Consider the following 26,935-nt stretch of genomic DNA (forward strand, 5'->3'; position numbering starts at 1 on the left):
TGATTTAATGTGTAAATATGAATTGTCTTTCCTGAATGCTCTGCTCAATAAAAAGTTTAAAAAAATAAACATTTTTCTTTTGGGCTATTACTCAGGGAATATAATAATTGGTCTCTTGTTTTCTCATCAGCTCCTTTCCTGGCATTCTCCAAGACACTTTCTGGATACTTCCATTTGGGGAAATGCTTGGCCATATCGTCCATCTCATTATTGTACAACTTCTCTGTGGAACATACCCGCTTGGCCCTTAGCATTTGACTATAGGGGATGCTCCACTTTAAAGCATTCGGATGACCACTATATGCATGTAGCAAGGCGTTGGTCGCTGTCTGTTTCCTATGGATCCTCGTAGTAAGTACATCATTAACCACCTCCGATGCCACATCCCGAAAATCACAGTGGAAACAGCTCCGACTACTCATAAATTGCAAATTTAATTCATTGTTATTCAATATTTCCAGGTAGGCATTGAGTTCACTCTCACTGCCCTCTCATAGAATAGACAAATCATCTATAAACCGAGTCCACATTGTGATTTTCTAAGTGAATTTGTTATTCTCTTGGGCCCAGGCAACCTCCTTTTGCCACCACACAATAAACAAGTTTGCATATGTGGGGGCCAAGGAGGTGCCCATCGCGGTGCCCATCGCCGTGCCCTGTTTTTGTTGGTAGTACATACTGTTGAAGATAAAAACATGGTGTAAGACAGTATTTCAACATCTCAAGCAACATGTGAGTATGGCCATACCATTCTATGGGACAATCTCTCAGAAAGTATTCACACGCCAGAATCCATTTTTTATGCTCAATCGATGTATATAAAGAGACCACGTCCAGTGTCACCATTATAAACGCCTGTTTCCAAGGGATTTCATCTAATTTTCTCAGAAAGTCTGCATTATCCTATAAATAAGATGGTAAACATGTAACATATTCCTGTAAGAACAGGTCCAGATACCTCAAGCTGCTTTCTAATAAGGAACCAACTGGGCCTCCCTGGTGGATGGGTGATACATTTGTGTACTAAATATGTATTTATATACACACACATGCAGCCCAAATCACTAAATAAGCTAAAATGCCAAAATTACAATTAATTTTTCATTTAAAATAAACATATATCTAATAGCATTTCTGTAACATAGAACATGCATGATTTCACTTTTTAAAGGTAGCCTTTATTTTTTTTTAAAAAGGCACAGTAATAGAAGGCACGTTAGCTCAAAGGATACATAGATAAACCACAAAAGAATAAACTGGCGTCGTGCCTTTAAGACCTCCAAGACCTCCATTCTCCCATCATGCCCCACAGGTTACAGTTCGGTCAGGTCTTCTTTACGGCCTATTAAAATGTGTAATGATACTAAGCCATAAGAGTACTACTGCATATGGTATTCGTCCGGGGAGGAGGGTGGGTTGCTTATGACTTTGATGAGTATACCCCTGGAAGAGATAAGTAACTTATCCTTCTCTTCCAGGGAATACTCATCAATAGTAATACGCACTGAATAGAATAGCAAGCCCATTCCTAATGTCTGTGGATGAACACCAAAGCAGTTAACAACACTAAGAGTAATTTACGCACACAGGTTCCTTAACAAGGCTTGCCCAAACTAGGCATATGCCTGAGTGTCAGAATACAAGCAATAATGGCGAGCGAAGGTGTGCACTGATCGCAATGTGGCAGCTTTACATATTTCTGCAATGGGTACTTTTCTAAGACGGGCCGTAGTGGAGGCCTTTTTCCCTTGTAGAATGAGCCAAGGCAATGTAAGAGACCATCCATCTAGAGATGGTTTGTTTTGAGAAAGGGAATCCACTGCGCATGGGATGATAATTTATAAATAGGGCTCTCGGTTTTATGGTATTTATTTTTTTAACATTTCCGTCTGTATTTATCCATATTTATTTTTTTGTCATTTTATCTGTATATATCCGCATTTATTTTTGGCGCAAGTAAGATAAAAGTCTATGGAGCTAGTATTTTTCCAGGTTTATTTAAATAAACAGTGCACACGGTTGTTATAGGTTTAGCTATATTTATATACAAGCCAAATTAAGTGAATACAATACATTTGTGAGCTGCTGCTGTGTTACAATATTGAAAACACTATGTCACTAGCCATGATTATTAGACGTAAACACATTTAGAATTTAAACAAGTGCACCTGTGCACTGTCAGTGACCTGGCCAAAGAGGGCATGAAAGAGCCGACAGCTTTCATGATAATTTAGATATTTTGGGTGCCTCCTTGCTCTTATTACCAGTTCCATGCTCCTCTCTACAGCATGCTCTCTGGTGCAAGTTGTTGTCCACAGCTGAGCGAGCAAACAATCTCCTTTGAGACAACGGGCTCTTATTTCTGACCACCAAGGATCTTTAAAGTATCATGCCAACACCTTTGCCTCATCTCCGCCTCTCGCCACGATCTCCCATGTGGATAGGGCAGTCTTGAGAACAAACCATCTGCCTGGTGTGGGAATAAAGTTGCACCCCTCAGAAATTAAAGGCCCTGCATTAGTCCTGCCGGGCTCTATTTCCCTCACACTTCTGAAGACTGAAATAATGAACAACACCCACATGAGCTGGCAGCTTTTGAATCACTTTTTTCAACGAATTCCTTCGCTAAAGCAAAATACATTTTCCAGAAGGGAGAGACAGTCTCTGCATTGAAGAGTCTGGGCCTTAGACGTGTATCATTTGCCTTATTTAACTTTTTACTGCCTAGTAGCATTGAACCTTTTACTGAATTTAGAAGATAAAGTTTTGGTTGTTGAAGACGTTTTCGGTGCATTAGTGCGCTATATCACACAGTTTAACTGTGGCCACGGTGGACAAAACACTATTTAACTTTGGAAAGAGTTTACAGATATGCCCTGGCTGTCTCTGGCAAGTTGCACCTCACAGGAATGTTTACATTCTGCTATTGTTTTCTTGCTGTGTTTCTTCGTGCCAACCAAAGTCCGGGTGGAAAGTTTTGTTTTATGGCCTGCAAGGATCCGAATGTTAATCTGACCGAATTTCCCTACTGTGTTGATGCTGCTGGTCTTTTAGCCCTTTTCGAGTCACATTCAAAAGATTTATTTTTGTTTCTCAAAATGACTCCGGGCCACTGGTCAGGAATTTGCCTGTAGCACTTCCCAGTCTTCCATAGGAGTGCCGAGAGGTAATCGAAAGCTCTGCACCGACGCTGCCTCTCCGTCACCAGACCTTGACTCCGCCCTGAAGCGAGATATTGGTATCATCCGTTTCCAACAACAACTAGAGTGCATCTAAGGCTTCATCGTTTTATTTCTTCCCTTCCACCCCCGCGTACTGTGGCTCAGCACACGGACTGCACCCTTCAGAAGCTTTTGTGTCGGAAGGCGTCTTTGGAATGGCACGTTGTGGCTGACCAACCAGAAGCTGAAAGGAGATTGGTGGTGCTTGCATACCTAGCACAGTACATCATGGCGATCGCCTGGATGTGGCCAGTGTTAAAACTCGAATGCTCTTTCAGTTTCATTTTAGCGCCCGTTGCAGCCACAGAGTACTTTAAGTGCGAGGAGCTCAGGCTTGGACAATATATTTGCAAAGATCCGGAAATGAGTTACACAACACAAGAACCAGTTAAATGCACAAATTATTCAGCATATGCTCCGTGTTATCCAGCTTCTAATATTACTTGCAAGGATGGGATCCATATGGCAATGAGATACGTTTTACGGGGAAAGAATTGGATTTTACAGGCCCATGCCGTGCCGTAACATAAATGGTTACTACGGAGCAAGACTTAATCAACTGACTATTACCAACGAAACATTTAGAAAAACACAGATGTATCCGTGAAAATCAAACATGTCTAAGGATAAAAGGGTTGCAAAACCACAGGAGCAGCTTCTACAGGAAACTGGAAGCTTTTTTGGTTGTTACTTTGGCAGAAGCACTCAGTGTGCAGAAAGTATTTTGTCCTTTTAAGGAGCAGCCATTGAAAAAACTTTACTGAGGGGTATTGGTAGAATATGAAATTCATTTTCAAAATGACAGTTTCAGAATCTTTAAGAACTAATGCCATGCCAAATAATTGTATGTTTTGTTTGCAGGCTTCCACTCTGTCAACTTGAACAAATCCTTACGTATCAGTTTCTTCATTGTATGGGCTCAAGCATAAACATTGTTTATTTTAGTGTGGGAAGCCACGGACTTACAGAACAATGCTATGAATATGAACATAATTTAATTTACAATCTTTTTGTGTAAATATTGTTTATAGGTGTGTGAGGATGTCTCCCTCCCACGGGTCCTGCCTCCCCTACTCACCCTACCCCGAGTACCACTTTCCCACAGAACTCCTACCATCCAGGGCGCGCGATCCGGAGCGTCAGCCACAGCGTCCATGACAACAGAAACCCCGCCCCTCTCTCTATTGCAGAAACCTATCCCGAACGCTGACCTCCCGGAAGGACTGCCTCCTGATCCCGGAAGTCCCTCCTCCCAGATCCCCGCTGGAGACAGAAAAGACGGAGGACGTGAAACCGAAGGCGTCGGAGGATCGTGGCAGGAGATTTCGGCAGGAGCTGCAGCGGACGGAGAAGACGGAAGCGGCGAACCCGAAGAGTGGTCGGAAGATTGGTGGAGTCCTCCGGAGGTGGCTGAAGAGCGGCCGTAACTCGGAGGAGAGTTACGGCGGAGCCCGTGAGTACCCGCTTCCTTTAGTAGATTACCCTAGGTATCCGTATGTATGATAGTTCCCCTGTATATATATATTCTTTCTCCTAGACACGCCACTACACCCTGATAGGCCTCTTTGTAATTATTTTATAGCATCATCCACATTGTATATAACTACCCGCACGATTCTTCCGCGCACCCCTCTTTTCTTCAACCCGTCCCTACCTCCTCATCCTCCTCCTCCCTCACGGTCTGATCATCCTCCTCACTCCTGGTTACGGTGACAGCAACAGTCCGGATTTCAGCAGGACTAACGGCTCCTTTTTTCCATTTTGTGTCTCTCTGCCCTCCGAGGTGCCCATCCATCCCTTACGGCGGACGACGATGATCCAGACGTCAGGGGAGCCCTAGGAAGACAACCGCGACGGATAAACCAGAGTCCGGCTCTAATTCATCTTTCTGTTCGGATTTGTCTCCCAGTACTGTTCTGTTGCACGACGTGCTCCGATACAATAAACAAAGAATATTGCACGCTATATACGGCCTCCTTGCCTGCTTTTCCAGCCCGCCGACTCCCCACGGTCACAGGTGGTGTCAGAAGTGGGATTAGCTGGAAGCATGGAGGCCGTGATGAAGAAGATGGCTGACTCTCAGGAGCAGTTGGGAATACTAATGGAGCCCTTTTTGAAGACAGCCGAAGACGACCGGGGCCAACTCCACGACGTTCTACGGGGACAGGGGAACACCCACGAGCAAGCTATGGGGAAACTGACCTCTGTGTTGGAACAGCAGAGACCAACGGCCTCCCTACCATCAGTAGTTCTCCAAAAGTATGTGCCCGGAGAGGACCCTGATTATTTCTTCACCAATTTTGAAAGACTGGCCCAGGCTGCGTCGTGGCCGGCCGACCGTTGGGGTCACTACCTGGGACCCCTGCTTACCGGCGATCTACAGGCGGCCTATCAACAGGCTAACATACAGGGTGCCACTCCATATGCGGACATTAAGAAATGTATCCTTGAACGGTTGGGCATTGATGACGAGACTTATCGCATGAAACTCCGCCAAATCAAGGAAGGGCCACAAGAAACACCCAGAGCCCTATCGTTCAGGATTAAGGACATGACCAATCGCTGGTTGAGACCAGACGCGTCCACCAAGGAGGACATCTTAGAAAAAATATACTTAGAGCAGTTTTTAATGTCTTTACACCCCGGCACTCATAGATGGGTACGACAACATGCACGTCTTACCTTGGATACAGCGGTGGAGATCGCGAGTGCCTACAGTCATGCACAGGAGACCCAACGAAACAAGGAGGAGCACTTCCACAAACCACATCCCTCCATAAGCCTCAGACCACCCCGTCCCTCTCTCCAGAAACGACCCGAGCCCCTCCCTCTGGCTCCATACCCTCTACCGCCCCGACCTACTAACCCCGGACCCCAATGCTACAGTTGTGGGGGTTTTGGTCATATTGCTCGGATGTGCCCCCATAAGGAGGAACCCATGGAGGTGGGACTGGCAAGGAACTATGTGTGTTCGGTCCCAGGTATGGCACCTCCGTCGTTCCACCATCCGGTGACCATCGACGGACACTCCCTGATGGCCTTGGCCGACTCGGGGTGTCGACAGAGCGTTCTCCGACCCCAGCTCTTGCAAAAACCCGTAGGCCCTACGGATGGTACGGTCGCCATACAGTGTGTTCACAGAGATACAAAAAACTACCCCACCACACAAGTACAAGTCCAGCACCCCAGAGATCCCGGAACCACTCTCACCGTGGGTCTTGTCCCTACTCTCCCGGAAGAGGCCATTCTGGGGAGTGATTATACGGGCCTACCCGGGCTTCTACAGGATACCACTGATTCCCTGACTCGTTGGTGGGGAGAAGCCCCGTTCCCTCAGGGGCCTTCCTCCCCTGGGACTGCATCCAAACCACCGAAGACCAAGACACAGAAAAGGAAGGAGAAACGGGAGTACGTCGGTGCATTCCCAGTGGTCCCCGAGGAACACCCGTGGCAAACCGACAGAGAGTTCAGGGCAGCGCAGCAAGAGGACCCCGTGCTGCAGGAAGCATGGGCCAAGGCGTTAGACCACGAGGATCCCCTTATCGTAGGTCCTTACTTCTATAAGAAACATGGGTTGTTATATCGGAAGGGAGGGTCCCAGCAAAAACCACAACTTCTCATCCCTGGGCCCTTCCGAGACAAGGTCCTGTTCCTTGCCCACAGCCATCTCCTGGGTGGTCATTTTGGAGACGAGAAAACCAGCCAAGCGATTTTAGAAAGATTCTATTGGCCCGGAGTGTACCAACACATCAAAACATATTGCAGGGAGTGCCCAGTCTGCCAAAAACATAGTAGATATCGGCCCCCTCGGGTACCCCTACAACCCCTACCCGTTATTGACGTCCCGTTCAGTAGGGTAGGGATGGACATCATAGGGCCATTGATACCCTCTCGGAGTGGCTGTCGTTACGCCCTCGTGTACTGCTCGATTTTCCCGGCTCTCTTGTGATTAAGAGGAACTAATGTGACTTCAGTCTCTTTCCATCCAAGTCTAAGGGTTAGAGTAGTGTATAGAGCCTATTTATTAGGCACTTCGACATGATCCTGTGTTCTTCCCCATAGATTAGGGTTTGCACATATATCCTAGAGGATAGATGCGTTAGTATTAGGGGTAATCTGTTCTATAGTGAGGGTATTTCATGGAGTCGTGCTGAATCCAGGCCTGGTAGGCCTTAAACGGGAGAGACTCCATCTTTCTTTCCGCTCCGGCAGCTTGGAAAGTTTCTAGGTCGAGGGTGATGTTTTAGTTATGAGGTGTTATTCGCTTGGAGAGAACCGGTTCAGGCCGGCCCTTATCGAAGGATTGTATTTTTCTTCATGCCGAAGACACTACATCAGGCCGGCCGGCTGGGAACGTGTCATTGGTACGGGGAGGTACAAGAATTTGGTGGGCGGCAGGTTACGGGCTGGAATTTTCCATGAGAAAATGCACCTCTATATTAGTGAAAGTTTGAGGCAGATACTGGCACTTGCTTTTTAGTCCGTAGGCGGCACCTGGCCGTTAAGCAGTAAAGCTACTACTTATTCCAGGGAAGACAGATGACAAACTTGAAGGTGGAGAAAAACCGAGAGATAGATATTCTTCTAACAGAGTAGCCAAAGAAAAGAGAGTAGCCGATGAGGAAGAGGTCCCAGTGACTCGGAGAAGGAGAAGGGAGTAGATCCGTGACTGCGGAGGTGTGACTTCCAGGCGAAGCCGAGGCACAGACGAGAAGGGAACCTAGATGACCATTGAGTGCAGGCTACATACGACCAAGGTGATGTCAACCCCTTTATTATTAGAGTGTACAACTTAATCTATCACTTTTCTTTGCAGGTCATATGTGATATGTATTATGTTCTGTGAGCGTGTATGTAGTGACTAAATAAAGTATCCAGTTTGTAGTGAATCAACATGTGCTGCGTGTTCTTGTATAAGAGGGTAGCCTATTCTTCTAGTCAGCTGTGACTTGATATGAACAGATGTTAATCCTGATCAGGTAAGTGGTAGCTGAATAAGGGAGAAAGGAGCCCCTCGAACTGGGGAACAGGTTGTGCTCAACTAGCAGTCTTTGTGTGATCTGATACATAGTAACACTGGTTCCCTTGTTGTATGTCGTGGTAATTATAGGATGAACTTGTGCTAAGGCTGCCGTCTGGGCAGGAAGTCCTGGGTCCGTTTGGGACCGCGAGGCTAAGGCTGCCGTCTGGGCAGGAAGTCCTGGGTCCGTTTGGGACCGCGAGGCTGAGGCTGCCGTCTGGTTAGGAAGTCCTGGGTCCGTTTGGGACCGCGAGGCTAAGGCTGCCGTCTGGGCAGGAAGTCCTGGGTCCGTTTGGGACCGCGAGGCTGAGGCTGCCGTCTGGGTAGGAAGTCCTGGGTCCGTTTGGGACCGCGAGGCTGAGGCTGCCGTCTGGGTAGGAAGTCCTGGGTCCGTTTGGGACCGCGAGGCTAAGGCTGCCGTCTGGGCAGGAAGTCCTGGGTCCGTTTGGGACCGCGAGGCTGAGGCTGCCGTCTGGGCAGGAAGTCCTGGGTCCATTTGGGACCGCGAGGCCGCCACTTGTATTATAAGAGGTCTTGATATATATATATATATATATATATATATATATATATGAGTAGGAATTCCCTGTCCTTAGGTGGTATGTATATATGTGGTTTCTTAGGTGTGAATAGACCCTAGGGAGGGGGTAACGTTCTGGCTGGGTTAGAGAGGCTCTGTTGAGCGGGTTCTATCTGATCCGAAAACCCAAGCAGAACACCTCGTTATTGTGGACTATGCCACCCGTTTTCCAGAAGCCCTCCCACTGCGACAACCCACCACCCAAAATATCGCCAAAGCCCTCATCTCGGTGTTTGCTAGGGTGGGGTTTCCCCGGGAAATACTGACTGATCAGGGCACGCCTTTTGTTTCGGCCCTCATGAAACAAGTCTGCTCCCAACTAGGGATTAAACAAATACGTACCCAGGCGTATCATCCACAAACCGATGGGTTAGTGGAAATATACAATGCCACATTGAAGCAATCCCTAAAAAAATTATTGGGTCTAGAAGCGAAGCGGTGGGAAGAAATGCTACCCCTTGCTTTATTCGCAATCCTTTGTAAAACGCAGAGCAGCACAGGTTACTCTCCATACGAATTATTGTATGGTCGACCCCCTCGTTCCCTATTGGATATGGCCCAAGAACCCTGGGAAACAGAACCCGATCGCACTCGACCCCTTCCAGAATACATAGAAAACCTAAAAACACACTTGTCTCTCATAAGGGACATCGTACACCAGAACCTAGCACAAGCGCAAGAAAAACAGAAGGGTCAATATGACAGGGGTACAAAACACCGGGTTTTCTCCGTGGGGGATTTAGTTCTGTTGATAATGCCCTCATCCGACTAAAAACTCCTGGGACAGTGGCAGGGCCCCTATACCATCCTCCGACAAGTAACCCTGTCTCTTACGAAGTAAGTCTAGACCCCGCACGGGGTACAACCCAGGTTTATCATGTCAACTTGCTAAAAAAATGGGAAGGACCTCGTCCCGTCCTAGCCAGCTCTGTTACTCAGGTCTCCCTCTCTTTTTACCCTTGTATTGATCCCGTCCTCCCCACCCCACAACAGGTTGAGCTTAACCATCGCCTCTACCCATTACGACAGGTGTTTTCTTCAGTACCCGGGTGCACCACCATCACAGAGCACGCCATACACACGAGTCCTGGGAAGGTGGTCTGACAAAGACCTTATAGGGTCCCTGAAGCCCGCAGGGCTGTTATACGTCAGGAAATAGACCAAATGCTACAAATGGGCATTATAGAACCCTCAGTAAGCGACTGGAACTCGCCGATAGTGCTTGTACCCAAGCCCGACGGGTCTGTTAGATTTTGCATCGATTTCCGGGAAGTCAATAAGATATCATCCTTTGACACATATCCCTTGCCCCGAGTCGACGAGATGGTCGAACGCATAGGAAGAGCCCAATACATCTCCACACTGGACCTCTGTAAAGGATATTGGCAGATACCCCTTAGAAAAGAAGACCGAAAGAAAACAGCTTTTTCCACCCCTGAAGGACTATATCAGTTCCTTGTCCTCCCGTTTGGCCTCCATGGCGCACCCGCCACTTTTCAACGGGCCATGAATCACCTCTTACGGCCTCACACTCAGTATGCAGGAGCATATCTAGATGATATAGTCATTTATAGCGATACCTGGTCACAACATTTGGAACATCTACACAACGTCATCGCCTCCCTGGGCTCCTATGGTTTCACGATTAACCCCGCCAAAACCACCCTAGCGGCTCAAACCGTGAAATACCTGGGATACCTCCTGGGAGAGGGCCTAATCCGACCCCAAAGAAGCAAAACCGAAGCGATACAGTCCCTTCCATTTCCCCAGACCCGAAAGGACCTGCGTGCCTTTCTGGGTCTCCTTGGATACTATAGGAGATTCGTACCTAATTTCTCCCAAAGGGCAGCCCCGCTCACCAACCTGTTAAAAAAATCCATAAGAACAGAGGCCATCCTAAAAACCCCAACGCCCTTATTGTGGCATGCATTTTTGGATCTGAAAAACGCCCTGACCTCCCGTCCCGTGTTAATAAGCCCTGATTATTCCCAACCCTTCCGACTCCAGACAGATGCTTCAGAACAGGGATTAGGAGCTGTGCTGTCACAAAAAGACCCTGAGGGGAACGAAAAACCCATCCTCTACCTCAGCCGGAAACTATTCCCCCGAGAAAAGAACTATGCCGTTGTGGAGAAAGAAGCCCTGGCAATTAAATGGGCGGAGGACAGCCTTCGCTATTACTTAGAAGGAGGAGACTTTACTATCTTCACCGATCATGCCCCGCTTGAGTGGATGGCTTGGAACAAAGGACACAATGACCGTGTTCTGTGGTGGTTTTTGGCTCTCCAACCCTACCACTTCAAAACGGTGCATCGGAAGGGTAGTGAACAAGGCAATGCGGACTTTCTCTCCCGCTATCCACTGTCCAACCCCCCTACGAGAAAGACAGCTAGGGGAAGGGAATGTGAGGATGTCTCCCTCCCACGGGTCCTGCCTCCCCTACTCACCCTACCCCGAGTACCACTTTCCCACAGAACTCCTACCATCCAGGGCACGCGATCCGGAGCGTCAGCCACAGCGTCCATGACAACAGAAACCCCGCCCCTCTCTCTATAGCAGAAACCTATCCCGAACGCTGACCTCCCGGAAGGACTGCCTCCTGATCCCGGAAGTCCCTCCTCCCAGATCCCCGCTGGAGACAGAAAAGACGGAGGACGTGAAACCGAAGGCGTCGGAGGATCGTGGCAGGAGATTTCGGCAGGAGCTGCAGCGGACAGAGAAGACGGAAGCGGCGAACCCGAAGAGTGGTCGGAAGATTGGTGGAGTCCTCCGGAGGTGGCTGAAGAGCGGCCGTAACTCGGAGGAGAGTTACGGCGGAGCCCGTAAGTACCCGCTTCCTTTAGTAGATTACCCTAGGTATCCGTATGTATGATAGTTCCCCTGTATATATATACTCTTTCTCCTAGACACGCCACTACACCCTGATAGGCCTCTTTGTAATTATTGTATAGCATCATCCACGTTGTATATAACTACCCGCACGATTCTTCCGCGCACCCCTCTTTTCTTCAACCCGTCCCTACCTCCTCATCCTCCTCCTCCCTCACGGTCTCCTCATCCTCCTCACTCCTGGTTACGGTGACATCAACAGTCCGGATTTCAGCAGGACTAACGGCTCCTTTTTTCCATTTTGTGTCTCTCTGCCCTCCGAGGTGCCCATCCATCCCTTACGGCGGACGACGACGATCCAGACGTCAGGGGAGCCCTAGGAAGACAACCGCGACGGATAAACCAGAGTCCGGCTCTAATTCATCTTTCTGTTCGGATTTGTCTCCCTGTACTGTTCTGTTGCACGATGTGCTCCGACACAATAAACAAAGAATATTGCACGCTATATACGGCCTCCTTGCCTGCTTTTCCAGCCCGCCGACTCCCCACGGTCACAAGGTGTTCACTACTATGTTGTGTATGGCTTTTAATAAATAAGATTTCAAGATTCAGTGACCATTTGGTTAATTACTTATTATTGCCACACTTCCAATGAGCAGTTTAAAAAAAAAAGAAAATAACTGAAGCCCCTGGTAAGAGAGGGGATTGAAGAGTTTCGTAATGCTTTGTCACCCTGCCGATCCTCACAATCTATCCTGTAATCAACTTATTTAAACTGGTCTTGCACTAGCTACTTAGCTTGACCCCAGCCTCCATAAAGAGCAAACAGTGAAACAAAAGGGCTATGGAGGTCAGGCCAGAGGTCAATACAAGACCCTCATAGGAACGAATTTCCTGCGCATAGCCAAAGATTAATGACCCAGCAGGTGTTAATGTGGGCAGGCAGACACTGAAATCAGGAAGATAGGCGCAGCGAGGTAACCACTTGGCTGGAGTACGAATGCCCAAACAATTCTCTGATTCCGATTTGGTTGTATTTTTCCATTTCTATTTATAAATACAGACGGAAGAAAAATATTTTTCCGTCTGTATTTATGTGTAAAAATCCATTTAAACGGAAAACCAGGAGCCTTATTTATAAATAAACGGTTCGATTTGATTATATTCTTGGTTTTATCAAGGTAAAATTTAAGATTCATCTTAAGATCAAGAGAATGTAACGCCCTCTCAAGAGGGTGGATGGGTTCGGGGGGAAAAGTAGGTAGAATAATAGACTGATTAATATGAAAATCAAAAATAACCTATGGCAAAAAACTAGGATGTGTTGTCAAGTCCACCTTGTTGGAAAGGAAAATCAGCTAAGGGTCCTTAGAACACAGCCTGGATCTCACTAACTCTGCGAGCAGAGGTAATTGCCACTAAAAAAGCAGTCTTCCGAGTTAGGTGCTGTAGGGACGCTTTATATATGGGTTCCAAGGGAGGACCCGATAATTTAGAAAAGTCTACATTAAGCCCCCAAGGAGGGGAGGGAGACCTAACCGTCGGTTAGACCTTCTTCAACCATTCAAGGAAGTCCTTAACTACAGGCACTTGAAAAAAGGAAACCTACATAGGTGATTTCCAATATGCTGTAATGGCCGCCAGGTGCATATTTATCGACGCAAACTGGAGCCCAGGTTTGGCCAAATACAATAGGTTGGGGAGGATAACTTGTTCTTGCCGTAGGATGGGATTATAACCATTGTTGGTGCACCATAAATAGAAACGCTTCAATTTAAAAGCATATGACTTCCATGTAGATGGCCTCCTAGATTCTTTCACAATGTTCATACAGTCTTGTGAAAGACCTAGATGTCCATATTGGAGGAACTTAGGGGCCATGCCGTCAAGCTCAGAGAGGGAAGGTTGGGGTGGAACATCTTCTCCACGAGTTTGGAGAGTAGATCCGGCCAGCATGGCAACCTCCTGTGTGGGGTCTCGGACAGGTGACGGAGGTCCAGATACCACAATTGGCAAGGCCACTCTGGTGCGATGATGGTCTTGGCTCCGTAAATCTTATTGATGACCAGAGAAATGAGAGGTATTGGAGGACTAGCTGATCAAAAGCGCATTTCCTCTGGAGCCTGGTTGGGGATATCTGGATGCGAAGATGCAGCATTTTGTGTTTATTGCACCCACAAACAGGTCGATGTCTGGAATTCCCCATCATTGGAAAATGTCCTGTGTGACTTCGTCATTTAAGACCCAGTCGTGAGCTTCGACGAAGTTGCAAATGAGGGTGTCTCATTGCACCTTGAGTGTGCCTGGGAGATGGATCATAGATATGGTAAACCTTCATGCCAGTAGCAACTTCCATATAGCTTGAGCCTCTAGAGATAAGGGCCTTGACCTGGTTCCTCCCTGTTTGTTCAGGTAATGCATGATGGTGGTATTGTCCATTTGAACTAACAGGGAGCGTGCCTGGATAGAAAGAAAGAATGACTTGAGCGCTAGGTGTACAGCCCTCAGTTCCAACATGTTGATGTGATACCCCTTCTCCGCTTCCGACCACAATCCCTGAACTTGAAGAGGACCCATGTGGGCTCCCCAGCCCTGTACAAACGCATACGTGATGAGCGTCTGGCTAGGAAAGGCCTGATGAAATGGAACATCGTTTAACAAAGGAGGACGCTTCATCCACCATCGAAGGGAGTCCTGGCCAACTGAGGGAGAGTAATTTTGTCGTCCCAGCGGTCCAAGATCTGCGATCACTGATCCTCTAATGCCTGCTGAAAAGGTGGCATGTGCAGCCTGGCATTGGGGATAATGAAGATCCAGGACGCCCTGAATCTCAGGAGAGAGGATACTTGTCTGGCCGTGAGATGAAGAGTGCAGAGGAGAGTGCGACGTTTTTGATGATTGAGTATAACCTCTCCTCTCAAGGATACACTCTTGCGTCTGCTGTATCCAGAGAAGCACCCAGGTAGTGAATCCCTTGAGTTGGGTTGAGGACAGACTTTTTGCAGTCTACTTGAAGCCCCAACTGTCTTAGCACTCTAATGCAGGATTGCAGATGTTCCTGTAGTAGACTAGGTGAAGAGCTCTTGCGCTGCCAGTCAGCTAGTCATTTGTTTCCGCAGGAAGGCTGCTACCACCACCATACATTTTGAGAACATGCGCTGTGCTGATTTGAGTCCGAAGGGTAGGACCTTGTACTGGAAGTGCCCGAACGTCACTTTAAACCATAGAAATTTCCGGTATTTTCTGGAAATCGGTACATGGAAATGTGTGCCCTGCAGGTCGATGTAGCACCCCATGATGGAGTTGGGGAAAAATTTTGTGTAGGGCCTACATCCTAAACTTCTCTTGTGAATAAACTTGTTTAAGAGTCTTAAGTCGAGAATGGGTCTGCACTCCCAGATTGGTCCTTCTTTAACACCAAGAAATAGCGGAAGTAATTCCCTGCTGTTATTGGGACAAGGGAACTTTTTTGATGGCTTCTTTTTATAGCAGAACCTCTCTTTGTAGCACTTCTTGTTAATGGGCAGAGGTTCTCAGTATTGGAACTGCCGGAGGAGGGGATTGGAATCGGATTGAGTAGCCATTCTGTACAATAGTGAGCACCTGTTAGACCTGGCACCTTGGCGTGGGTCTCCCTTCCATTTATTTGCTGTTACCTCATGTGGTTTTGCTGGTGTTAGATGCTTTGGGCACTGTGCCCCTGCTGTCCAGTGCCATAGTGCAAGTGCCCCCTATTGTAAATTGATGGGTGGATTAGTGATTCCATGATTGGCTGGTTTGGTTTACCTGTCAGACCCTAGTACAGTGCACCAGGAGTGCCCAGGGCTGGTAATCCAAATGCTGCTGGTGGGCTTGCAGCACTGGTTGTGCCACCCACAGAAGCAGCCTGTAAAAGTGTGTCTAAGGCCTGTCATTGCAGAGCCTGTGTGCAGTCTGCTACTGCCATGCTGACTGGGTAAGTGCACCCACTTGCCAGTCCCTAAACCTTCCCTTTTCTTCATATCAGACACCCCTATGGTAAGCCCAAGGGCAGGGTGCATGCATTGTAAGTATAAAGTAGGACAAGCCGTGGTGTGTGTGGCATGTCCTAATAGTGAATTACAGCCATTTTCGTTTTTCACTATTGCAAGGCTAACTGTTCCCCATAGGCCAGAATGGGCAGTTTGATTATTACATCCTATAATCCTAACTGACTCAGGGAACATGGTAGAAATTTGAGTTTAGTATGCCTGAACTCAGAATGATAAAACACATATTTAAGTGAAGTTGGTTTTAGCATTCTGTGTTTGAAAATACCACTTTTAGAAAATGGGTATTTTCTTGTCTAACCATCCAAACCTGCCTCTGCTAGGTTGTGTATTCCTTGTTTGGAGTTTGAGTGACAGGGGCTGGGGGATTCCAGGAGACAGGGTGAGTCAGCACAGGGCTGAATAGAGAGATCTGCATCTCGATGAGTGGGAGGAGTTGCACCTGGGACCTGAATAGGGCTGTGCCTTCCCTCCACAATGCTGGCTCCACCTCCTGTGGTGTGTCTGATGTCCCTGCCCTGCACTCTGAGAGGAAGAAAAAGTCATGTCAACAAAGTGCTCCAGGACTGACCAGAACTGGTTTGGACTAGGCAAAGGCCTCTCTGCCTTCAGAGAACAAAGCGAAAAAACTGGGTATAAATATTAGGATCCAAACCCAAGAACTTTAGATCACTTTGGGAAACAAGAAGAAACATTTGCTGAGGAGAGGAACCAGAAGAAACTGAGGAGAGACTATCCCTAAGCTGAAGTGCTGCTTGGGGGATTGGCCTGCAGTGGTTGCCAGACTGCCAAAGAAAGGAGGAAAGGAACTTTGTCTGTACTTTATTCAACTTGTGAAGGATCTCCAAGGGTTTGAGAAAAGAGCTTGCCTCCTGCTGAAGTCTCAGGGACAACAGACTTCAACCACCAGCTTCCCAGAGTTCTATGGACGTGCCTGCAGCTGTATTGAAGCCTTCTGAGGTACTGCGTGTCGCAAGGAGCTCGAAGCGCGACTCACGAAGAAGAAGCGTGTCGCCGCCGCAGCCGCTGCATCACTGACCAAGGGTGTCGCCGCTGTAGCTGTCGCATCGCATCATAAAGAAACGTCTTGCAACATCAAAGAAGCGTGTCGCCACCGCAGCCGCTGTCGTCGCATCACTGAACAAGGGTGTCGCCGCTGCAGCTGTCGCATCGAGCCGAAGTGTCTCGCATCACCGGAGAAGTGTGCCACCCCCGCAGCCGCTGTCATCACATCACTGAACAAGGGTGTCGCCGCTGCAGCTGTCGCATCGAGCTGAAGCGCCTCGCACCACCGGAGAAGCGTGCTGCCGCCACAGCTGCTGTCGTCGCATCACTGAACAAGGGTGTCGCCGCTGCAGATGTCACTTCGAGCCGGAGCGTCTCGCATCATCGAGGAAGAGTGTCGCAGCCAAAGCCGCTGTCGTCGCATCACTGAACAAGGGTGTCACCGCTGCAGCTGTCGCATCGAGTCGAGACGTCTCGCATCGTCGGAGAAGCGTGTCGCAACAAGAAGACAACGCCATCTTTATCTCATTGCACCGGATCTTCATCGCATCACGGCGTTGCGGGCCGCATCGCCACGGAAGCGCAGTTAAGAAACCGATGCATCACCGTTTCTGCGTGTCAGGAACCGACACATCACCTTCCCTGCAACACTTTTGTTGTATAGTGTTACACATCCAAAGGTACATTGACTCAAAGTGTCGCATTTTAATATCTAAAGAGAACTAAGCTAATTCTCCCATTTTAAGTACAGTATTGTGGATTTTTGTCGTTTGTGGTCTTGTGTTAAATCTATACAAAGAATACTTATTTTTTATATAAAACTTGTGTGGTGTCCATCTGTAGTGTTGTCACTGGATTACTGTATGTGTTCACAAATGCTTAACACCCTGCCTCTGAGATAAGCCTGTCTGCTCGTGCCAAGCTACCAAGGGGATGAGCAGGGGTTATTTTAGGAGTGTACTCCCTTACCTTGACTAGACGCAAGGGTCCCTATTTGTCAAAGGTGCCTACCTCTGCCAACTAGAGACCCCCAAATCTAACAGCACCCATTTGTTATTTTGTGCCACTCGTTCAGGTGTGCCGTAATACTTCCCCCCCAACCAAGTGGGAAACAGAGATGGGGAAACAGATGCTCATTGTTTTGCTTCCTGTTCTGGCCAACGCTGATGGTAGTGGGACCTGGCCTGATGCTGCTGCCCAGTAAGGGGGTTGATCCCTCTGCTGATAAAGGCGACGGTCGTAGGAATGGTATCTGAGCCGAACATATTTGCGCTTCTCCCACTGCCTTCAGGATGTCCAGCTCAGATTAAATTTTCGCCGTTTCATCATCTGCATGCATGCTGAATAATGAGTTATCACTGAAGAGTAGGTTTAGAATCCTGGGCTGAACCTCTGGTTTAAGTCCAGTGAGCCATAGTCAGGAGAAACGCCTAGCGCAGATGCCATGCGAGTATCCATAGGCTGCTAGGTCCGACGCATCAGCTGCTGTGCTGATCACCTGCTTTGCCACTAATCCACCCTCTTGGAAAATATCTTGGAAATCTGGGTGTGCCTTCCTTGCCACTGCCACTATGACTGAGTCTGGTGGTGGATCAGCTCATAGAAAGAGTGGATCCTGGTCGGGTACTTTGTATTTTTTTGTTGTGCGCCATGCTGCAGCTGGCTCGAGCAGACCAGGAACCATAGGAAGCATAGGTCTAGAAGACAACCTTTGATGCACTGTTTAAAAAATCACAGATACCGATGTGGTTGGCGCAGGCATTTCAATATTTTGTTTAGCGGTACCTCTACCTAGGACCTCATTGAAGAAGATAATATTGTCCACAAGTGACACCCTGGCTGGAGGGGTCGCAGACAGGGTTGGTAAATAGTCCCAAACAGGATATCTTGACGTGTCTGTGGATCAGGACGGAGATCTATTCCTGTATCTCTGAGATCTGTACTAAAGAGAGTGGCGAGATCTAGGAGATGATCGCCTTTGAGGTGTCCTAGAACGAGACCTTCTTGTAAAAGGAGACCATGTTCTCCTTGGAGATCTTCAATGAGATCTTGTGGCAGTTGTCGCAAGAGGAGGAGTAACAGCTGAGATCCTAGAAGGTGAGTAGATTTGAGAAAAGTCTGAACTTGGACTCCGTTATGGTACTCTCCACTCTTTCACACTTTGTAACCAGTGTGGTGAAAGATTGACTGGTGGCGTCAGTTGCTCTCGAACCGAAGATCCCTCCGGAGTAAATTGCACATTCCTGATTCCTGGGTAGGATGATGCGTCTCTTGACGTCAACCGCCTAGATCTTGATGCCGATCTCTGCAATTCAGTCACTTGCACTTCTCTTGACGTTGCAGGAGGTCTCAACGTTGGTATGACTCTGGACACCAAGTGCGTATCTTCTGAGGGCGAACCAGAAGTCCACAGTCTCTTTGACAGCTGCGACAGGTGCGAAGACATAGGTCTCAACATCGACAGTCTGAAAACTGAACACCTTTGTCTTTACATCGGGAGCTGTCGACGTCGACCATCTGAGTCTGGATGACGGTGACGTCCTCAACGCTGAACATCTATCTGCTGACATCGATGGAGTTTTCAACGTCGGCCATCTATGCCTGTATGGTGGCGAGGCTCTCAACGTTGAACGTCTGTGCTCCGATGTTGGCAGAGTGTTCAATGTCAACCGTCGTCGAGGGGTTGTCGATGTCAACTGGTGACATGGCGGAGAAGTTCTCGAAGCTGGCCTAAGCCTGTTCTTCGACTTAAGTATAGTCAAATGTGACGATGATATGTGTACTTCAGCCTCTTACGCCAAAGTAAGCGGTCTCGATGTCGACTTTTTCTTCGTCGACGGAGCTGGTGCAGAACGCCTCAACAGTGAGTTCTCCCTTGACGTCGTTGCATGCTGCGGAGGCCTTTCCGACAGTCAATTGTTACGCTGATGGTAAGCACACAGCTGTCGCGACATTGATCTTCTCTACGTTGACGGCGAAGCAGAACAGTGTTTTCTCTTTTCCTTTCTGCCCCTGTGCTCAGACCTCACGTGAGAAAACGCTGTTTGAAAGGTTGTTGAGACCCTTTAGTCCACTTGCAGATCTCACCTTTCCTTTCCCCTGTATGGCATGCAGCGTTATTCTTTCCCTGTCATTCAGAGTCCTTCTGGAAAATTGTTGGCAGTAGTAGAACTTGTCTGGCTTGTGAGAAGATGACAAACACACAATGCAGACAGAGTGTGGATCGGATTTTGCCATCTTTCTTCCACACGAAGGACATTTGTTGAATAAGGCTGGCATTTCTACAAAAAAATATGGCAAAATAGTCAGAAAAACAGGTGAAAAGTACAGCTTGTACTTTATACCATCGAATTAATGTCAAAAAACGACTTCTAAATACCAATTCTGGACAGAAAAGTAAAAAACTGACGAGCTCAATGCTCCAGAATCCTCAAAGAAGGAGCTGTAAAAAAGAACTGACCTAACTGTCACTTGTGGGGCATGATGGGAGCATGGAGGTCTTGGATGTCTTAAAGGCATGGCGCCAGTTTATTCTGTTGGGGTTTATCTATGCAGCCTATGGGCTAACAGGCCTTCTATTACTTTTCCTTTTTTCTTAACAAATAAAGGCTATGTTTTAAAAGTGAAAGCGTGCATATCTATGCTACAGAAATGCTATTAAATATATGTTTATTTCAAATGAAAAATTCAATGCAATTTTGGGATTTTTGTATATTTAGTGGTTTGATGTAAAATGAACAAATGATGGACAGAATGCTGAACAATGAAAACATTCATCCCCGTCACAAAGATCTGGGTTTAATCAATCGTTCTTTTGCTCACCACCAGGAAGATCTGGCTTGGCAGTTCGAGCTGGACTGTTCCCACGGGGAAAAGGTTCAAGACTGATTTGCATATGGCTGTGTCTAAACTGGAATTGTGTGGCGTGCAAAAAAACGATGGATTCAACCCAGATCTGTGACTAGGGTGAATGTTTGATTAATTCAGCATTCCGTCCATCATCTGTTCTTTTTGTTTTTAGCGGTTTGGGCTGCATGTATGTGTATATACATAAATATGTATGTTTGAGGGTACTTCGTACTTCTAAGCCTTCTAATATATATATATATATATATATATATATATATATATATATATATATATACATACGTACATGCATACATACATACATACATACATACATACATACACATTACCTACTGGCAGTCGCCAGTAGGTAGTTATAGTTAGAATGTTGCGGATTCCCTATGTAAAATAGGTCCTATTTTGAATAACGTTGGCGCCAATTGACGACTCTTCGCGAAATTTTCCAAACTTTTGGCCAGCTCTGGTCCGCTCCTATCCTGAAAATTTCATGGTGATTTGTCAAGCTGGGGCTGAGAAAAAAAGGGGGGTCCCAAAACGCGTTTTCCCCATGCATTTTCCCATATGACCTGTTGACGCAGCTACAGCCCGAACTGCTGAACGGAATTACACCAAATTTGGCAAAGAGGTAGTCCTCAGTTCAGACTTGTGCCTTTTGCTTAAATGGTGTAAATCCGTTCAGTAGTTCCTGAGAAAATTAGAGTTAAAAAGATAGATATATCTGGGCGGAGCCTAACGACACATCTCATCGTGAGATCTGATTGGCTGTCAGTACTTCATCCAAGAAGTGTTGGCAGCCATCTTGGGATCAATATACATGATAGCACCTCATTAAAAAGCATTGCAGTTAATAGAAGGTTTTAAGACTTTAGTTACAAATCATTTGTTGATGGTACCATACTCATTTTAGGAATTGTGGTATGTTCTAAGGTGATTTCACCATGTGAAAAAGCCTTCTGCTGGGATATCATGATTGAGAGAAAACTATTTTCTCATGCTTTTCCCACAGAGGTTTGGAAGGTGATCTATAAGCTAAACTGAGAGCATATTTTCTGTAAATTCACATTATCTTTCTCAGTCATGTGAGAATGAAGTCTGACATTCTCAGTAAAACATGTACATCCAACAAGTGCAGAGACTGTCAGTTGATTCCTTTGTGTTCTACTGCAGCTTCCCAGAGTGTTCTAAAGAACAACTAGAGCGCTAACAGTCCTACTTATGACAAACGTATTGCACACCTGAAGCCATCTTGATTGGAATAAAGTGGTAACTCTTAAAACATTTAAATTAAAAAGGAACAAAATGAGGGGGTTCATTTTGCCATAGAAAGTATGATTAATGCTGCAGTTAGAAAAATTAGGGCACATTTTGAGTGACTTCTTAAATCCTGTTCTATTTCATAAACAAATTCTGACATGCAGACTGAAACATGCACTGTGAATACCAGCAGCAGACTTCCCTGGTGAGCAGTAGCTTTACTACAGTGATCTAATGAGCAACTAGAGTGCTAACATTCAGAATTTATGGCAAACGTGTGACACATCTGAATGTCTTCTTGATGAAACCAAAGCAAAACACAGAAAGAATTTCCTACTGAGGAGACTGCAGTAAATGAGGAAATTAGGAAACTTCATAACAAATAAATCACCCAAGATGGCCACCAGAGACAAAAGAGCCCAAATATCACCCCGATGTAGCCCAAGTATAGCCCAATGACAGAATGTCCCAGAGTGTTCTAACAAACAACTAGAGCGCTAACAGTCTTACTTATGACAAAAGTATGGCACACCTGAAGCCATCTTGATTGGAATAAAGTGGTAACACTTAAAACATTTAATCTACAAAGGAACAAAATGAGGGGGTTCATTTTGCCATAGAAATTATGATTAGTGCTGCAGAAAGGAAAATTAGGGCACATTTTGAGTGACTTCTTAAATCCTGTTCTATTTCATAAACAAATTCTGACATGCAGACTGAAACATGCACTGTGAATACCAGCAGCAGACTTCCCTGGTGAGCAGTAGCTTTACTACAGTGATCTAATGAGCAACTAGAGTGCTAACATTCAGAATTTATGGCAAACGTGTGACACATCTGAATGTCTTCTTGATGAAACCAAAGCAAAACACAGAAAGAATTTCCTACTGAGGAGACTGCAGTAAATGAGGAAATTAGGAAACTTCATAACAAATAAATCACCCAAGATGGCCACCAGAGACAAAAGAGCCCAAATATCACCCCGATGTAGCCCAAGTATAGCCCAATGACAGAATGTCCCAGAGTGTTCTAACAAACAACTAGAGCGCTAACAGTCTTACTTATGACAAAAGTATGGCACACCTGAAGCCATCTTGATTGGAATAAAGTGGTAACACTTAAAACATTTAATCTACAAAGGAACAAAATGAGGGGGTTCATTTTGCCATAGAAATTATGATTAGTGCTGCAGAAAGGAAAATTAGGGCACATTTTGACTTCTCAAATTCTCTTCTATTTCATTAAAAAATTCTGACATTAGGAATGAAGAACAAGCTGGCGCTATTGCAGGGTAACGCCCGCCCACCTGGATTGACAGTGACAAAGCAGGGCATGGGATTTCAGTTTGTTTTTCATCTACCCACTTGGTAAAGAACTATGTTTAATTTTGTAATTGTGAAGCACACCCACAGGGGAGGACGAGTAGCGCACTACAATATCCAGGAGGCTATGCATTTTGCCACGCCCATGTGGGCAGGTGTTCAAATGAAGGAGTGCGTGACACTATGTGCTTGCATTATTTGTCAACTACACGCCGCAGAAGAAGGGACAGGGAGTTGCCGAAACACGTCCGGCGCATGAACTTTGTTAGATGAGAGCTGCTGATCAATCCTTTGCTTGCTGGCTGCCAATTAAAATAACGAGAGAAATTCTTCTTCTTGTGGCCTCATTCAAATGGGTAAACCTGTACTTGTGGATTTATGGCGGCTGACCTCGGTCGCGAAAGAGGCCCACCGCAGAGAAGCGGGTCCTATCAAGTACCAACCGGTGTTTGAACATTAGGAATGAAGAACAAGCTGGCGCTATTGCAGGGTAACGCCCGCCCACTTGGATTGACAGTCACAAAGCAGGGCATGGGATTTCAGTTTGTTTTTCATCTACCCACTTGGTAAAGAACTATGTTTAATTTTGTAATTGTGAAGCACACCCACAGGGGAGGACGAGTAGCGCACTACAATATCCAGGAGGCTATGCATTTTGCCACGCCCATGTGGGCAGGTGTTCAAATGAAGGAGTGCGTGACACTATGTGCTTGCATTATTTGTCAACTACACGCCGCAGAAGAAGGGACAGGGAGTTGCCGAAACACATCCGGCGCATGAACTTTGTTAGATGAAAGGTGCTGATCAATCCTTTGCTTGCTGGCTGCCAATTAAAATAACGAGAGAAATTATTCTTCTTGTGGCCTCATTCGAATGGGTAAACCTGTACTTGTAGATATATATATATATATATATATCCAAGAAAGAAGTGACTCAAACAGATAGATTCACCAAAGAACAAAAATATATTTCCACTACAACGTTTCAGCTTCCGCCTTCCTCAGGTAGTACAAGATGGTTTGCTCTGTGGCTGCACAGATGACAGCTGAATTTTCAAAAAGCATCAAGAGTGAAGATTCCATTTGGAATGTGGAATCAATGCAGTCCAGAGAGCTCTTGAGATATGCAGTAATCAGGTTGTGTTGTCAGTAATGTTCAGTCCATCTGGATGCAGTGATTTTAAACGGTACATCCAGAAGTTTTCCCTGGAGTCCAGTAGTTCTTCCTTTGAAACATGTTCCATGAGGAAAATCTTCAAATCGGATAGTGAATGATCCACAAGGTTAAAATGATTGGCTACAGGCTGGTCAATTTTCTTATTAATTATTGCAGATTTGTGGTTCCTGAATCGTGTACGGAGGTCATTCACTGTTTGGCCTACATATTGCTTTTTACAGCTTTGCCGTTGGCACTGAATCACATAAATAATGCATGTTGAGCGACATGTAAGATGCTGCCTTATTGCATAGGTCCTTCTCGTAACAGAACTATTTACAGATGATGTTTATAAAAGATATTCACACGTGATGCACCTTTTTAGAGTCACAGCAATGAACCCCTGCATTTGTTACAGCTTGCTTGTGTTCAGCTCTCACAATAAGAGATCGTAAATTTGGAGCTCTGCGGTAAGCAATGACTGGTGGTTTTGGAAAAACCTTTTGCAATTTTTCACAAGTGGACAGTAAGGGAAATGTTTTTTGCATTATATTTTTGTAGTTAGGAGCTGATGGATGATAGTCAACTACAAATGGAGTTCTGTCACTTTTGTTTCTGCCGTTGGTATTCCAAATAAGTGCTTCTCTGGGTAACTGCAAAGACTTGTCAATTTGTTGCTGTATGATATGCAGAGGATAGCCTCGCCTTTTAAATAATGTAGCAAGCTCCTGTAGATGGTCTTTACAGGTTTCCTCATTGCTGCAGATGCGTCTTATTCTGAGTGCTTGGCTGTAGATGATGCTCAGTTTAGTGTGGTGTGGGTGACATGAAGTCCAGTTTAGATACAAATGAGCATCTGTAGGCTTGTGGTACAGATCAGTTGTAATTTTGTGTTCATGAATGGTGAGTAGCACATCCAGAAAAGGGAGATGAGGATTCTGTTTAGTATTGTTGCTGGTAAATTTGATGGTAGGATGGATATTGTTGATATAAGCTGTAAATTGTTCCAATGTTCTACTTCCTGAATTCCATATTATAAATATGTCATCAATGTATCGTAGCCATACCAGTGGTTTGATGCTAGAAGTAGCAAGTATACAGTTCTCTAGTTTGCCCATGAAGATATTTGCATAGGATGGAGCCATCCGAGTACCCATGGAAGTCCCTTGTATCTGCAGATAGTGTTTACCATTGAATGTAAAATTGTTGGATTTAAGGATAACTCTTGCAAAGTTGGTAAGCACATTTGTTGATGGCTTTTTCACAGTTCTTTTATTAAGAGCTTCAGATAATGCCATAAGCCCATCCTCATGTGGTATATTGGTGTATAATGATGTAACATCAAATGTAGCCAGAAGAGTATCATCATCAAATGTGTAGGTTTGGTTTAATTTTTCAATAATCTGAAGGAAGTGACTGGTATCTTTAACAAATGATGGAAGTTCCTGTACAATGGGCTGGTGGTGCAGGTCGACAAATAAAGATAGTCTCTCAGTGGCTGTGTCATTGCCAGAGATGATGGGACGGCCAGGATTGTTCATTTTATATATATGACCATTTGGTGCTTATGACTATTGATGAATAGCCCCTGGAAGATAACACCAACAATGTCAGGAAGTTTGCTGTCATCTGGAGATGGTGGACCACTGACTGTGGCAAGCCCACCTTCAACAGTCAGTCATCGAGGTGAGGGAAAACTGCTATCCTCTACCTCCAAAGATGTGAGGCAAGAACCACCTTAACTTTCGTGAACACCCGCGGAGCTCTGGTGAAGCTGAAGGGGAGCATGTCCAACTGAAAATGCTCCCGGCCAACCTTGAACCACAGGTAAAGTCTGTTGGAGTGTGGGACAGGCACATTGAAGTATATGTCCTTGTCACAACCATGCGTAGATAGCAGGTTATACAAAGACAGCACTGGTTATGATTGAACAAGTGATTGCAACGAGTGTGTAGGGACTACATCTCCCAGAATACCTGGGGGAAGCAAAAACTGTCAGCACCAATCATGAGGCCATATAAGCTCTGCCTGCAGAAGATCAGGTGCTTGTCAAACTCTATTCGAATCAGCAGGCAGTGAGTCCTTGAAATTCATTTGCGCTGGAGCGCATTCCTAGTTGACTGCCACATCGAAACACCCACACTGGGGCGCATTCGTCCTGTGGTGGTTTGGTGCACGCCTTTTCAAGCTTTTTGTATGATGCAGTTATTTTTTTAGCTTTCTCTTTATCTAAGGAACTTATAAACAGACTTGTGTGTTTTCCCAGCAAGAAGGGTTGTCTCCTCACCTCATATATCGAGAGCATACTTATTTATCTTTTGTTTATTTTCGTGTTTTCTGCTATTGCATGTGGATGATTGTGGCAATGGGGAGTAAGTACTTACACATAGTTATATAATTGCACTACGCATGCTGGCACATGTACTTTGTACAATGTGTCTTTCTTTTGTCTTGCTTAAGGTAACAAGTGGCTAGACAGCCTGAGTAGAGAGAATAGGATTGAAGTCTTACATCCTGAGGAAGATCTCTCATCTTGTGACTACCACAGCCACAACTTTATTGTTTCTTTTGTCCCTTTTTTCCCATTAAACCGAAATGGTGTTTCCTGTTTGAGTGATATCTATGTATGTACTCTCAGGATATTCTATGACAGG

The 26,935-nt window shown here is 46.0% G+C and overlaps 1 protein-coding gene and 1 pseudogene across 5 annotated transcripts in view; one reads left to right on the top strand and one right to left on the bottom strand.

Annotated features, from left to right (window-relative positions):
• KLC3 (kinesin light chain 3) overlaps positions 1 to 26,935 on the bottom strand; it is a 1,068,754-nt gene that overhangs the window by 382,717 nt on the left and 659,102 nt on the right. The gene's annotated exons all lie outside the window — the stretch shown is intronic.
• LOC146798297 (TM2 domain-containing protein 1 pseudogene) lies at positions 3,450 to 3,828 on the top strand (annotated as a pseudogene).

Source organism: Triturus cristatus, chromosome 9 (genome assembly GCF_964204655.1).
Source record: "Triturus cristatus chromosome 9, aTriCri1.1, whole genome shotgun sequence".
Classification (NCBI taxonomy): domain Eukaryota; kingdom Metazoa; phylum Chordata; class Amphibia; order Caudata; family Salamandridae; genus Triturus; species Triturus cristatus.